The following is a 12,484-nucleotide window of genomic DNA, read 5'->3' as shown; positions in this document are numbered from 1 at the left end:
TTGACTTCCACTTAAATTTAGAAGTGTTCGTTTAGACGATGCGTAAAATTCCGCTGCGGAGCATAGGCTGCGGAGCGGAATTTGGTGTCCGCAGCATGCTCTGTCTGTTGCGGAGCAGTGGCGGACTGGTTGCGGACTCATGGCGGAATTTCTCCATTGACTTCAATGGAGATTCTAATTTCCGCAATGAAGTCCGCAGCTGTCATGCACATGTTATGTGTGCTGCGGATGCGTCTTGCTTTTTTAACATGACATTTCTTCATTCTGGCTGGACCTATGTATTTCTAGGTCTACAGCCAGACTGAGGAAGTCAATGGGGCTCCCGGAATTACGGGAGCGTTGCTAGGAGACGTCAGTAAATAGTCACTGTCCAGGGTGCTGAAAGAGTTAAGCGATCGGCAGTAACTGTTTCTGCACCCTGGATAGTGACTACCGATCCCAATATACAGCAACCTGTAAAAAAATAGAAGTTCATACTTACCGAGAACTCCCTGCTTCTGTCTCCAGTCCAGCTTCCCAGGATGACGTTTCAGTCTAAGTGACGGCTGCAGCCAATCACAGGCTGCAGCGGTCACATGGACTGCCGCGTCATCCAGGGAGGTAGGGCTGGATGCCGAAAGAGGGACGCGTCACCAAGACAACGGCCGGTAAGTATGAAATTCGTTTACTTTCACTAGGGAAAGTGCTGTCCCTTCTCTCTATCCTGCACTGATAGAGAGAAGGGAAGCACTTTTTCCGCAGTCCGCAGCAGCTAGTCCGCATCAATTTACTGCACATTTTGGGCAGATCCGCAGCCGTAATCCGCAACCCGGATTAGGTGCGGCATTGATGCGGACAGTTGCGGAGGAAATCCGCCACGTGGGGGCATGCCCCAAATCACCTTGTGATGCGTAGGGAGGAAAACTTTTTTCGACAAGGGTGATTTCTGAAATGTGGACATATTAATTAGTTGCACTAGACTGAATTGTAGTGAAATAACTGCTAGGGCTTGTTGGTGTCATTTGAGGGACAATTTATTTGTGGGGTCTTCTCTTTCGGGGTGGGTGCATCGTTAAAGAGGCTCTGTCACCAGATTATAAGTGATCTTTTATGAGCAAGTTATGAACAATTTTAGATTTATGCTAATTAGTTTCTTAATGACCAAATGGGCGATTTTTTTACTTTTGACCAACAGGCGTTGTACAGAGGAGTGTATGACGCTGACCAATCGGTGGCCAATCAGCGTCATACACTTGCCATTGTTACAGTGTGATTGTGCAGTGATAGAAGCTGGGCTGGAACAATTGGAAATGTGTATGATGCTGATTGGTCACTGATTAGTCACTGATTGGTCAGCGTCATACACTCCTCTGTACAACGCCCAGTTGGTCATTAAGAAACTAATTAGCATAAATCTAAAATTACTCATAACTTGCTAAAAAAATGATAGTTTTTCAAAATAAAAACCACTGTTATCTACATTACAGCGTCGATCAGATTATGTAGGAGATAGGGCACTTATAATCTGGTGACGGAGCCCCTTTAACCCGTTAGTGATCGGCCCATAGTCTTTTTACGTCGGTCACTAACGGGCCTTATTCCGATGCCATAGACTTTTTACGTCGCGGCATCAGAATAAGTAAACAGAGCAGGGAGCTGTCAAATCTCAAACATACAAAAACTATACAAATTTGGTATCGTTGCAATCGTAACAACCCGCAGAATAAACTTATTGTGTCATTTATACCACACGGTAAATGGCGTAGATTTAGGACGCAAAAAAGAGTGGCGAAATTTCAGATTTTTTTTTATCCCCCCCCAAAAAAAGTTAATAAAAGTTAATCAATAAATAATATGTACCTCAAAATGGTGCTATTAAAAAATACAACTTGTCCCGCAAAAAACAAGACCTTATACAGCTATGTCGACGAAAAAATAAAAAAGTTATAGCTCTTGGAATGCGACGATGGAAAAATGTAAAAAATTGCCTGGTCATTAAGGTCTAAAATAGGCTTGTCATTAAGGGGTTAAACAGGAAAAAAAAGTAAATGTAGAGTTAAGGGTAAGCGATCCTTGCCACCACTGTTCCTTGTGTTCTTACCTCTAGAACGATGACAACAACTGAATGAAAATGATATAGAACCCTAGTAAGGACTGATGGCTGAACAGTGAAGTGTGAAAAGCACTCCTAAGGCTGGGTTCACACGTGGCGGAATTTCACTTAAATTCCGCTGCGGACACTCCGCAGCGTTAATCCGCAGCGGAGCCGTTTCTCCATTGACTTCCACTTTAATTTAGCAGTGTTCGTTTAGACGATGCGTAAAATTCCGCTGCGGAGCATAGGCTGCGGAGCGGAATTTGGTGTCCGCAGCATGCTCTGTCTGTTGCGGAGGTGTGGCGGACTGTTTGCGGACTCATTGCGGAATTTCTCCATTGACTTCAATGGAGATTCTAATTTCCGCAATGAAGTCCGCAGCTGTCATGCACATGTTATGTGTGCTGCGGATGCGTTTTGCTTTTTTAACTTGACATTTCTTCATTCTGGCTGGACCTATGTATTTCTAGGTCTACAGCCAGACTGAGGAAGTCAATGGGGCTCCCGTAATGACGGGAGCGTTGCTAGGAGACGTCAGTAAATAGTCACTGTCCAGGGTGCTGAAAGAGTTAAGCGATCGGCAGTAACTGTTTCTGCACCCGGGACAGTGACTACCGATCCCAATATACAGCAACCTGTCAAAAAAAATAGAAGTTCATACTTACCGAGAACTCCCTGCTTCTGTCTCCAGTCCGGCCTCCCAGGATGACGTTTCAGTCTAAGTGACGGCTGCAGCCAATCACAGGCCAATAACAGGCTGCAGCGGTCACATGGACTGCCGCGTCATCCAGGGAGGTCGGGCTGGATGCCGAAGGAGGGACGCGTCACCAAGACAACGGCCGGTAAGTATGAATTTCTTTGACTTTCACAAGGGAAAGGGCTGTCCCTTCTCTCTATCCTGCACTGATAGGGAGAAGGGAAGTACTTTTACCGCAGTCCGCAGCAGCTAGTCCGCATCAATTTACTGCACATTTTGTGCAGATCCGCAGCAGAATCTGCAACGCAGATTCTGTGCGGCATTGATGCGGACAGTTGCAGAGGAAATCCGCCACGTGTGAACATGCCCTAACACTGAACCCCGAACACCGAAGTGCAAGAATCTTTCTTTTCTGCTGTTTCTTGTACCCTAGCAGTTGAAAATTGTATATTTAATGGTGTCGTTGAAAATTACTTTATTGGTATAATATGAATTTTTTATAAGACTTGTAAAAGTTAATTGTTAAATGAAGGAACTTATCACTGATTTTGACACATATTTTTGAGGCATTGGGAGGCGGTAAATCTCCCTTAAGAGTGTATCCTAAATTTGTGACCTGTGGACAGGTGTGACACTATTTTTGTAAGAAAGCTGTCATGTTTTTATCTAATCCTGGACAACCGTCTAAATTGTCATTTTCATAACTTTAAGGCACCATGCTCACGACCGTAAAAATTGTCCGTAATTGCGGACCGTAATACGGTCCACAATTACGGACCCATCTTTTTCTATTAGCCGTATCGCTACGGATGGGTGTTCGGGTCGTAGAAATGTTCCGTAAATTATGGAACATGTCGTTTTTCTTGCATTTTGTATGGGAGCAATCGCAGGTCGTGATTATGAGTACGGCCGTGTCCATGGGGCCTAACAGCTCAGAGACATACGTTTCTAGTATTATGGATAGTGATCTGTAATGTCATGTTTTAAGACACCTGGAAAGTTTTCCCGAAAACTGTCAAAACCTTGTCGGAGGCCTGTGTTAAATTATTTACAGTAGCTTATGATGTTTGCTATACCCATGTCTAAAAGACCTAATAAAAGCAATGGGCAACATTTTAGGGCTGATATTTTAAGTAGCAAAATTTTACTGTCCAATAATCTACAGTACATCTTTTATTCGATCAGATGGACTAAGTACTACAGTACTCACCTGTAGAAAAAAAAATTGTCGTTTATTCATGCCTATTGTGTATGGATTGACCCGAAAACTTTTTGAAAAATCTTTTGAACTCCTTTTAACTTTATTTTAAATAATTTTCAAGAGAATACAAGTTTTATTAATGTTCTGCACCAACAAATATTAGAAAAAGTTGTTTTCTACATTATAAAAATGTTTAAATTGCCGATATTAAGGATTTATTCTTCGATAATGCTGGATAAATGTTATATCGTTACTACAGGAGGGACTGTAATCACTTATTCAACAACAGTTTCTATTCTTCAATAATTTCGTAATCAGCAATTTCTAATTGCATAATCAGCCTTAATATTTCACACATTCATCTCAATCATCCCTGCATGTGCAGGGTATACAGTCATAACTGTACGCATGACTGCCCCGTCTAACTGTATTCCGAGCATAAACTTTATATTCTGGTTTTTATAATACAATAAACGCAAAGCACATTCTCTGCTCTGGAAACAATTCTGCCAGATAATTCCTCTATTGAATAATGTTTAATTTTCTGATGATGCCATTAACTTTTTGAACATACACTTTTTAAACTCAGCATTTGTTTGATTACAGCAAAAGTAAAGCCTAGTGATCTGCATCTAATATACTCAGCTGCCTATTGACTGGATATTCAGTTTGTGAAGAATTAAAGAGTCAGCAGAGCCAGAACAGAACGTGAGTGTGAAACATTGTCATGCGCTAATATCATTGTAATGTGTGCCGTCGTACAAATATCTGGTCTGGGGGCCAGTTTCTTGTTTTGAAACGGTTATTCCAGTAATAGAAACTTTCAAATAAAATAACTCAGTTATTTTAAAAAAAATATAAAAAATTAATTTGAAATAAAAAATAAAAATACTTTTATTCTTTTTTTTTAAATGACAAAAGGGCTTTGACATGTATTAATTGTTAGTTACAAGTAAATACATATAAATATATATAGATAAATAAATACATATATGTGTGTGTATATATATATAAAAGCAGATAATGTAAAAAAATAGTAATAATACTGGCATGTAGCTACAACCATATCTCAACCATATCACATAAGCCATCTGTCATACCTTTCTATGCAATATCCCTTTTCCCTGCTATGCGGTCGTTTTAATGGAGTATAGTAGTGGAAAACATGCAAAACATTTTAGAGTTCCATAATTTTTTTTTCATATTATTTGTAACATCTGTAGTACGTGTTTGAACGATTTAATTTGTCTTCTCACTAAGGCGTCACACATTTCATCCCGTAACACAGGGTTTGCCAGTTTCCAGTTTTGTACTGTGGGTCAATTTGTTGCAAGTGTGCCCAAATTATAAAGTGTGTACTAAATTTTCAGTGGTAAAAATCTGTCAGACATCCTACCTCAGATAAGAGTAAGCATCTATAAGCAAAAGGTCTCAGATGCACTAGATCGACCTAAATATAAACGTCCGTCTGACATTTTAAGTTTTTGTAAGCATGTTAAAAAATCGAGTCCCTTAGGCATAAATGGCGTATAATTTAATAAACCACTGTGGGATAGCAGTGGGGACATCTGGATATACCTGTGGGGCCACCTATAGGCGATCAACCAGCCCAATAGCGGCAGAGTTTCATTTGAAGTTCCATATCACAGACCAAGTATTCTCCTGAAGGTACATAAATCAGTGCTTCTAGAAGAGAACTTGATCCGACATACTGTATCCTATGGAGCATGCTGCAATTTTTTTATGGAGAAATTTCTGTATGCCGCCGTATTGTTATATACACTGGATTGCTTACCCCATTGAAATGCATTAACACTGTAATCAGGATCAGACACCGTTTAGCCCTTTTCAGCACTCGTTAGTTAAACGGTTATAACTTTTTTATTTGTTGGGCTAGCGATGTTATTTTTGTGTTGTTTTTCCGTAGACAATGCTGGTTTCTTTTTTTTTTTTTTAGCATTTTTAGGGTATGTTCACACGTACACGTCAGGTCCGTTACGGCTGAAATCACGGAGCTGTTTTCAGGAGAAAACAGCTCCGCAATTTCAGACGTAATGGCAAATGCAGGCGCTTTTCGCTGCGTCCATTACGGACGTAATTGGAGCTGTTTTTCCATGGAGTCCATAGAAAACGGCTCCATTTACATCTGAAGAAGTGACAGGCACTACTTTGACGCAGGTGTCTTTTTTACGCACCGCCTTTTGACAGTGGCGCGTAAAAAAAATGACCGTCGGCACAGAACATCGTAAGACCCATTCAAATGAATGGGCAGATGTTTGAGGACGCTTTTGAGCCGCATTTTCGGACGTAATTCGGGGCTTAAATGCCCGAATTACGTCCGTAAATAGTGTGTGTGAACCCAGCCTTATACACACCTTTTTGCTATTTTAGAATTTTTAGGCTTAAAGTTTGAAAATAATAGTAAAACAATAAGCTTTTTTACATTTTAGCTATTTTTTTCTGATAATAACATAGTTTTACCCTAAAATAGACCTTTTATTTGTGATCGTCACTGTGTACCAAAAATTGTAATATATGACGTCTATTTTAGGGTAATTGGCTCAGGGCTAGTGTTATGAAAATGACTGGTGGGGGGATGTTTTTTTGGGGTGTATATTTTATGTGTATTATTATTACATTTTTTGCACTTTACTTTACTTAAATTTTTTTCTTACTATGGTCTGTCCCTCAAAGATCAGAAAAACCTTTGGGGGACTTTATTTTTTTTTTCTTTGTTCTTTTACACCATGTTTTTCCACTGTAACTGGGGCTGCACCGCAGCCCCAGTTACAGGGGAAATCAGCCCGCTCATAGTGACTATTGTCACTAATAGGGCTGTGCTGGGTCTAGTAAGACCCAGCAGCAGTTCGTCAGTAACGGCACCCGGCGATCATGTGACCAGTTACATGATCACCGGGACCAATAAAGACAGCGGCGCGGCCGCTGCCTCTATTCATATACACAGCGTTCATTGATAACACCTCAGCAGTGCCACAGGCTGATCGTCTCCATGCCACGCCGCATTGATGCAGTAATTCATGCTAAAGGAGCCCCGACCAAATATTGAGTGCATATACTGTGCATACTTTTCAGTAGGCCAACATTTCAGTATTAAAAATCATTTTTGAAATTGGGCTTATATAATATTCTAATTTTCTGAAATATAAAATTTTGGGTTTTCATTAACTGTTATTCGTAATCATCAACATTGAAAGGAAAAAATGCTGGAAATAGATCACTCTATGAGTTTCACTTTTTGAATTGAATTACTGAAATAAATTAACTTTTTGATGATATTCTAATTCATTGAGATGGACTAGTGTATATATATATATATATATATATATATATATATATACACACATACTTAAAAAAAAATCAGAACTCATTTACATGTATTCTATATTCTCCGCGTTCGTAACGACCCCAACTATAAAACTATAATGTTATTTTTCCCGCACGATGAACACCCCAAAAAAAAAATCATTAAAAAACTACGACAGAATCGCAATTTTTCTGGTCACCACCCCTCCCAAAATAAGGAATAAAAAGTGATCAAAAAGTTGCATGTACCCAAAAATAGTACCAAAAAAACTTCAATCCGTCCTGCAGAAAACAAGCCCTTACACAGCTTTTTTGACTAAAAAAATAAGTCCTCGTACAGCTCCGGTGGTGAAAAAATAAAAAAGTTCTGGCTTTCAGAATATGGCGATGCAAAATGTGCAGAGTGTTCCAAAAGCGGATAAGATTTATCAGTGCGCCACCGGCCACATATCTATGAAATATTATTTATTTACCCCATTATTGTACCCTCTTATTATGCCCTGATGTTCTCCGCACAGATTACATATGCCCCCAGATCATAAACTGAAATAGCAGCAAAACCCCAAACAGAACTACCGCTAAGCAAAATCTACGTTCCAAAAGCCAAATGGCGTCCCTCCCTTCTGAGCCCTGAAGCGTGCCCAGACAGCAGTTTGCGCCCACATATATGGCATCGCCATACCCAGCAGAACCCGCTTAACATTTTATGAGGTATTTGTCTTTTGTGGCACAAACTGGGCACCACATATTAAGCACTAAAATGGCATATCAGTGGAAAATTGCAATTTTCACTTTGAACCAACCGCTGGGCATTAACCCCTTTGCACACTATGACTCAATTGCCCGTCATGGTGCGGGGTTTGATGTATGGAGCAGGCTCACGTGCTGAGCCCGCTCCATACGCTGCGGGTGTCAGCTGTGTATTACAGCTGACACCCATGACTAACAGACAGGAACAGTGATCGTGCGGTTACAGAAGCCTGTAAGAATAACAATATACTGCAATACATTAGTATTGCAGTATATTGTACCAGCGATCCAATGATCGCTGGATCAAGTCCCCTAAGGGGATTAATAAAATGTGTAGAAGAATTAAAGTTATTAGTGGTGAGAATTTTTTTGAAAGTAAAAAAAAACCTTTTCCCATTTTTCTTCTAAAGTAATGTAAAAAAAAATGAACAAAATTTGTATCGCTACGTCCGTAAAAGTCCGAACTATTACAATATACCATTATTTAATTCGCACGGTGAACACCTTAAAAAAATTTAATAATTGAAACTGGCAAAATCGCTGTTTTTTTTTGTCACCTTAGCTCTAAAAAAAAATTTAATACAACTTTTTAATCGCTTTTTATGTACCAAAAAATGGTACCAATAAAAACTACAGCTCCTCCCACAAGAAATAAGTCCTCACTCCACTCTATTGATGGAAAAATAAAAAAGTTATGGCTCTTGGAAGGCGGGGAGTGAAAATCTAAAATAAGAAAGCAAAAAATGGATCTGTCCTGAAAGGGTTAATTCATTTCTAAAAAAAAACAAAAAACGTATGACTACATGTGGGGTATTTCCGTACTCAGGAGAAATTGCTTCATAAAATTTTTTTGTTTTTTTCCTCCTTTATCCCTTGCGAAAATTAAACATTTTAGTGGAAAAAAGTTTGATATTAATTTTCACGCCCTAATTCTAATAAACTCTGCAAAAGACCCGTGCGGTCTAAATGCTCACTATACCCATGAAAAATTCCTTGAAGTTGTTTCCAAAATGGGGTCACTTTTCGTGTGTTTCCACTGTTTTGGTCCCTCCAGTGCATTGCAAATGCGACATTGCACCGAAAACCATTCCAGCAAAATCAGAAATCCAAAATCCAAATGGCGCTCCTTCCCTTCTGAGCCTTGCTGTGGATCTAAACAGCAGTTTATTAGCACATATGGGGTATTGTTGTAATCGGACAACATTGCTTTACAAATGTTGGGGTGCATTTTCTTCGTTATTCCTTGTAAATATTAAAAATTTCTATGTTTCATAAAAAAAGTAGATTTTAATTTTAGAGACTAATTCCAATATATTTAGTGAAAAACCTCTATGGTAAAAATGCTAACTATACCCCTAGATAAATACCTTAAGGGGTCTAGTTTTCTACATGGGGTCGTTTATGGGGAGTTTCTATCGTTCTGGCAGCTCAAAGCTTCTCCAAATTTACAGTGGGGCCTAAAACATTTTCAAGCAAAATAGGAGTCCTTCCTTTGGGGCCCTGCCGTGTGTCCAAACAACGCATTAGGGCCACAATATGGGTATTTTTGAAAACAGTAGAAACAGGGTGATAGATTTTGTGGTGTGTTTCTACATTTTCATGTTCGCTTTAAAAAGAAATCGGTCTTCAAACTGATACTTTTATGAAAAAAGTGTTTTTTTTTTTCACCTGCTATGTATTCAATTTAGCAAAAAACTGTGGGGTCAAAATACTATACCCCTAGATAAATACCTTAAGGGGGTCTAGTTTTCTAAATGGGGTCATTTGTGGGGGTTTCCATCATTCTGAGACCTATGAGCCTCTGAAAACCTGGCTTGGTGCAGGAAAATTTGTAAGTCCTCTAAATTGCTGAAAATGTATTTTATTTTTTCAAAAGTGCTGCCAAGATAGAGTAAAGAGATGGAAATACATATTTAATGTAAAAAATTGTACAGTATGTGTGTACATATGTGACATATTGCTGTTAAAAATAGGGAAAAATTTTAATTTTTACAAAATTTCTTCCATTTTTCTATTTTTGAATTAATTTCCACAAATTGTAACAGTCTACGTTTACCACTAAAATAAAGTACAACATGTGATGAAAAAATGAGTTATTCTCTGATAAAGTCAGACATACCAGATTTGACAAATCTGGCTTGGTCATAAAGGTCCAAACAGGCCCGGTCATTAAGGGGTTAATAGCTCCGTTGTGTAATATGGCAACTTTGAAGGGCATGGTTAGTTTACTGCACCTCTGTATGCTTCCGATTTCATACAAAGGGACATGGAGTTTTTTGTGTGGGATTCCATCATATTCTGTTTCTAGGGGTAAATAACTCCCTACAAACTACACCAAATGGAGCATTGTACAGATGTACACAAAGTCCCATATGACTGCTTGGACTCTGTGTGCCAACAAAAGGGGGCATTGTTGGTTAGATTCCCAGGTTGCGGTCCCCCCAAATAGTCCCCAATAGATGGATGAACTGCAGATGGCACATGGGAACCATTCATGGTCAAACAGGTTTGGGGCGTTAACAGGCAGGAAATGTCAGGTCCAGTAATCAGTCAGGAGTCAAGGTTAGAGTCAGGATATAGGTCGGTACATGGATAAGTCAGATCAGGCGGAGTCAAGATGAAAGCTGGTTTATACAAAGGGAAATCAAGGGGAACAACAGGAATAAATGCCAGGAAACTCACCACTAGGGCTCATAACCAAGCAATGCAACACTGGACTGTTTCCCCTTTCAGGTCCAGAAAGGGTGATGTCCGGCGCTGCGCCGGGTCCCGATCCTGCAGATGGAGCCGTGCAGCACAAGCAGAGAAGAGCGGTTGTGTCCCAGTGTCATGGTGACGCCACGGTTTCGACCGGGCCGATACGCTGCTCATGTAAACTCGTGGCTGACAGCATGTGTTTTATGTAGATGTATTTTGAAACTACAGGACTGCTTCACTTTGTCAATCAGCTAAATTATTCTTGAAATGAATCACATTTTATAATTACATTTTATTTTCTTTAACCTCTTTGAACTTCCTCCTTTAAAATAATAGGGAACCCACTCAAACCCACTCATGCCAAGGGATAGTTCACTGTAGTTTTAGAGCACTCATTAAGTCAAGAGAGTGAAGTAAAGTAGGAGTTATTAGCGTGACACACAAGGAACACAGTCATTTTTGCTGAGATATGGTAAAAAATTATAATTTTTACCAGCAGCGCATACTCCCAGACAAAAGGGCTACAAATATTTATCTAATATGTGCTAACTATTGCAATGTTGAATCAATATACAGTATACTGATAAAACCTTATCGTGTTTTCTTTTTAACCATTTAAATAAAAAGCTATTCAAGAATCGCTGACATTATCTGTTAGATTGGAAGTTACATTTCTCTGTCAATAGACCCGAAATTAACGAATCATTTTGTTCCACCAAACCTATCCATAGGGCCCCATTGACGCGACGTGCAAAAGAATCACACGTCTGGGAGGTACTGTATGTGTCAGCTTACTTTTTTTTTGAATAGCGTAGTTGACTATGCTATGAAATATAGAGGATTCCCGCAAAACCACATATAGCGCAGTATACATATATATTTTTTTTAATGGTATCCTAGGGCCGATACAGTGGCATACATCAAAGACTTATGTCATAGGTACAAATAGGGAGTATTCCCGGATGTAACTTCGACAGACACTAAAACCAGTCTGACCTGAGCTTTAAGGCCGGGCTCCCACATTGTGGCGAAGTTTTTCGAGAATATCCGCTGCGGAAGAAAGTGATAGTACTTAGCCCCTCCGTCTTTCCTGCTCATAGTCCAGCCTTCTAAGTTGCAGGATATGTGACACTGCAGCCTGTGATTGGCTGCAGCGGTCACATGGGATGAAATGTCATCCCAGGAGGCCGGACTGCAGGGAGAAGGACGGCGTTCTAGGAAGTATGATATTTTTTGTTTTCCGTAGTTGTGATTTTTGCGGAATACGCCGCAAAACTCACAACACTTGGCTTTCTGTTGCGGGATTTGAAGCCCCATTGAATTCACTGGGGAAAACCCGCCATGGAAAATCAACTAAAATGCAGCATAAATTAACATGCTGCGGAATTAAATTCCGCAATGCTGGTCATATTAATTAACGTTTGCGCCGCATTTTTTTCCGCAGCGTTGGCACGAGATATTCTAAATCTCATCCACTTTGCTGCTTTTGTAAATACTGCGGAATTTCCGCACACAATTCTGTTGCGGAAATTGCGCAGCGTTTTCGCTAAGTGGGAACCCATGCTAAGGGTGTATTTAGAGGTTACAGTTTAGGTGCAGTTGAAACCACATGTGGTTTTACTGCGGTTTTCAATGCGGTTGCAGTTTTTACACGTGAAACACATGTATTTCATTTGTTACACCTGTAAAAACCGCAACCACACCAAAAAACGCAGTAAAACCTGATGCATTTTTTTTATGG

At 39.7% G+C, this 12,484-nt stretch overlaps 1 long non-coding RNA gene across 1 annotated transcript in view; it reads right to left on the bottom strand.

Moving 5' to 3' along the window:
* Positions 1 to 11,857, bottom strand: part of LOC142660720 (uncharacterized) — a 47,672-nt gene extending 35,815 nt beyond the window's left edge. Inside the window, exon 1 of the long non-coding RNA XR_012850557.1 lies at positions 11,740 to 11,857. This is a non-coding gene — a long non-coding RNA (uncharacterized LOC142660720). The remainder of the gene's footprint in view (positions 1 to 11,739) is intronic.
* Between the last annotated feature and the right edge of the window lie 627 nt (positions 11,858 to 12,484).

The sequence above is a fragment of the Rhinoderma darwinii genome, chromosome 9, assembly GCF_050947455.1.
Source record: "Rhinoderma darwinii isolate aRhiDar2 chromosome 9, aRhiDar2.hap1, whole genome shotgun sequence".
Classification (NCBI taxonomy): Eukaryota; Metazoa; Chordata; class Amphibia; order Anura; family Rhinodermatidae; genus Rhinoderma; species Rhinoderma darwinii.
This window is presented reverse-complemented; position numbering and strand designations above follow the sequence as displayed.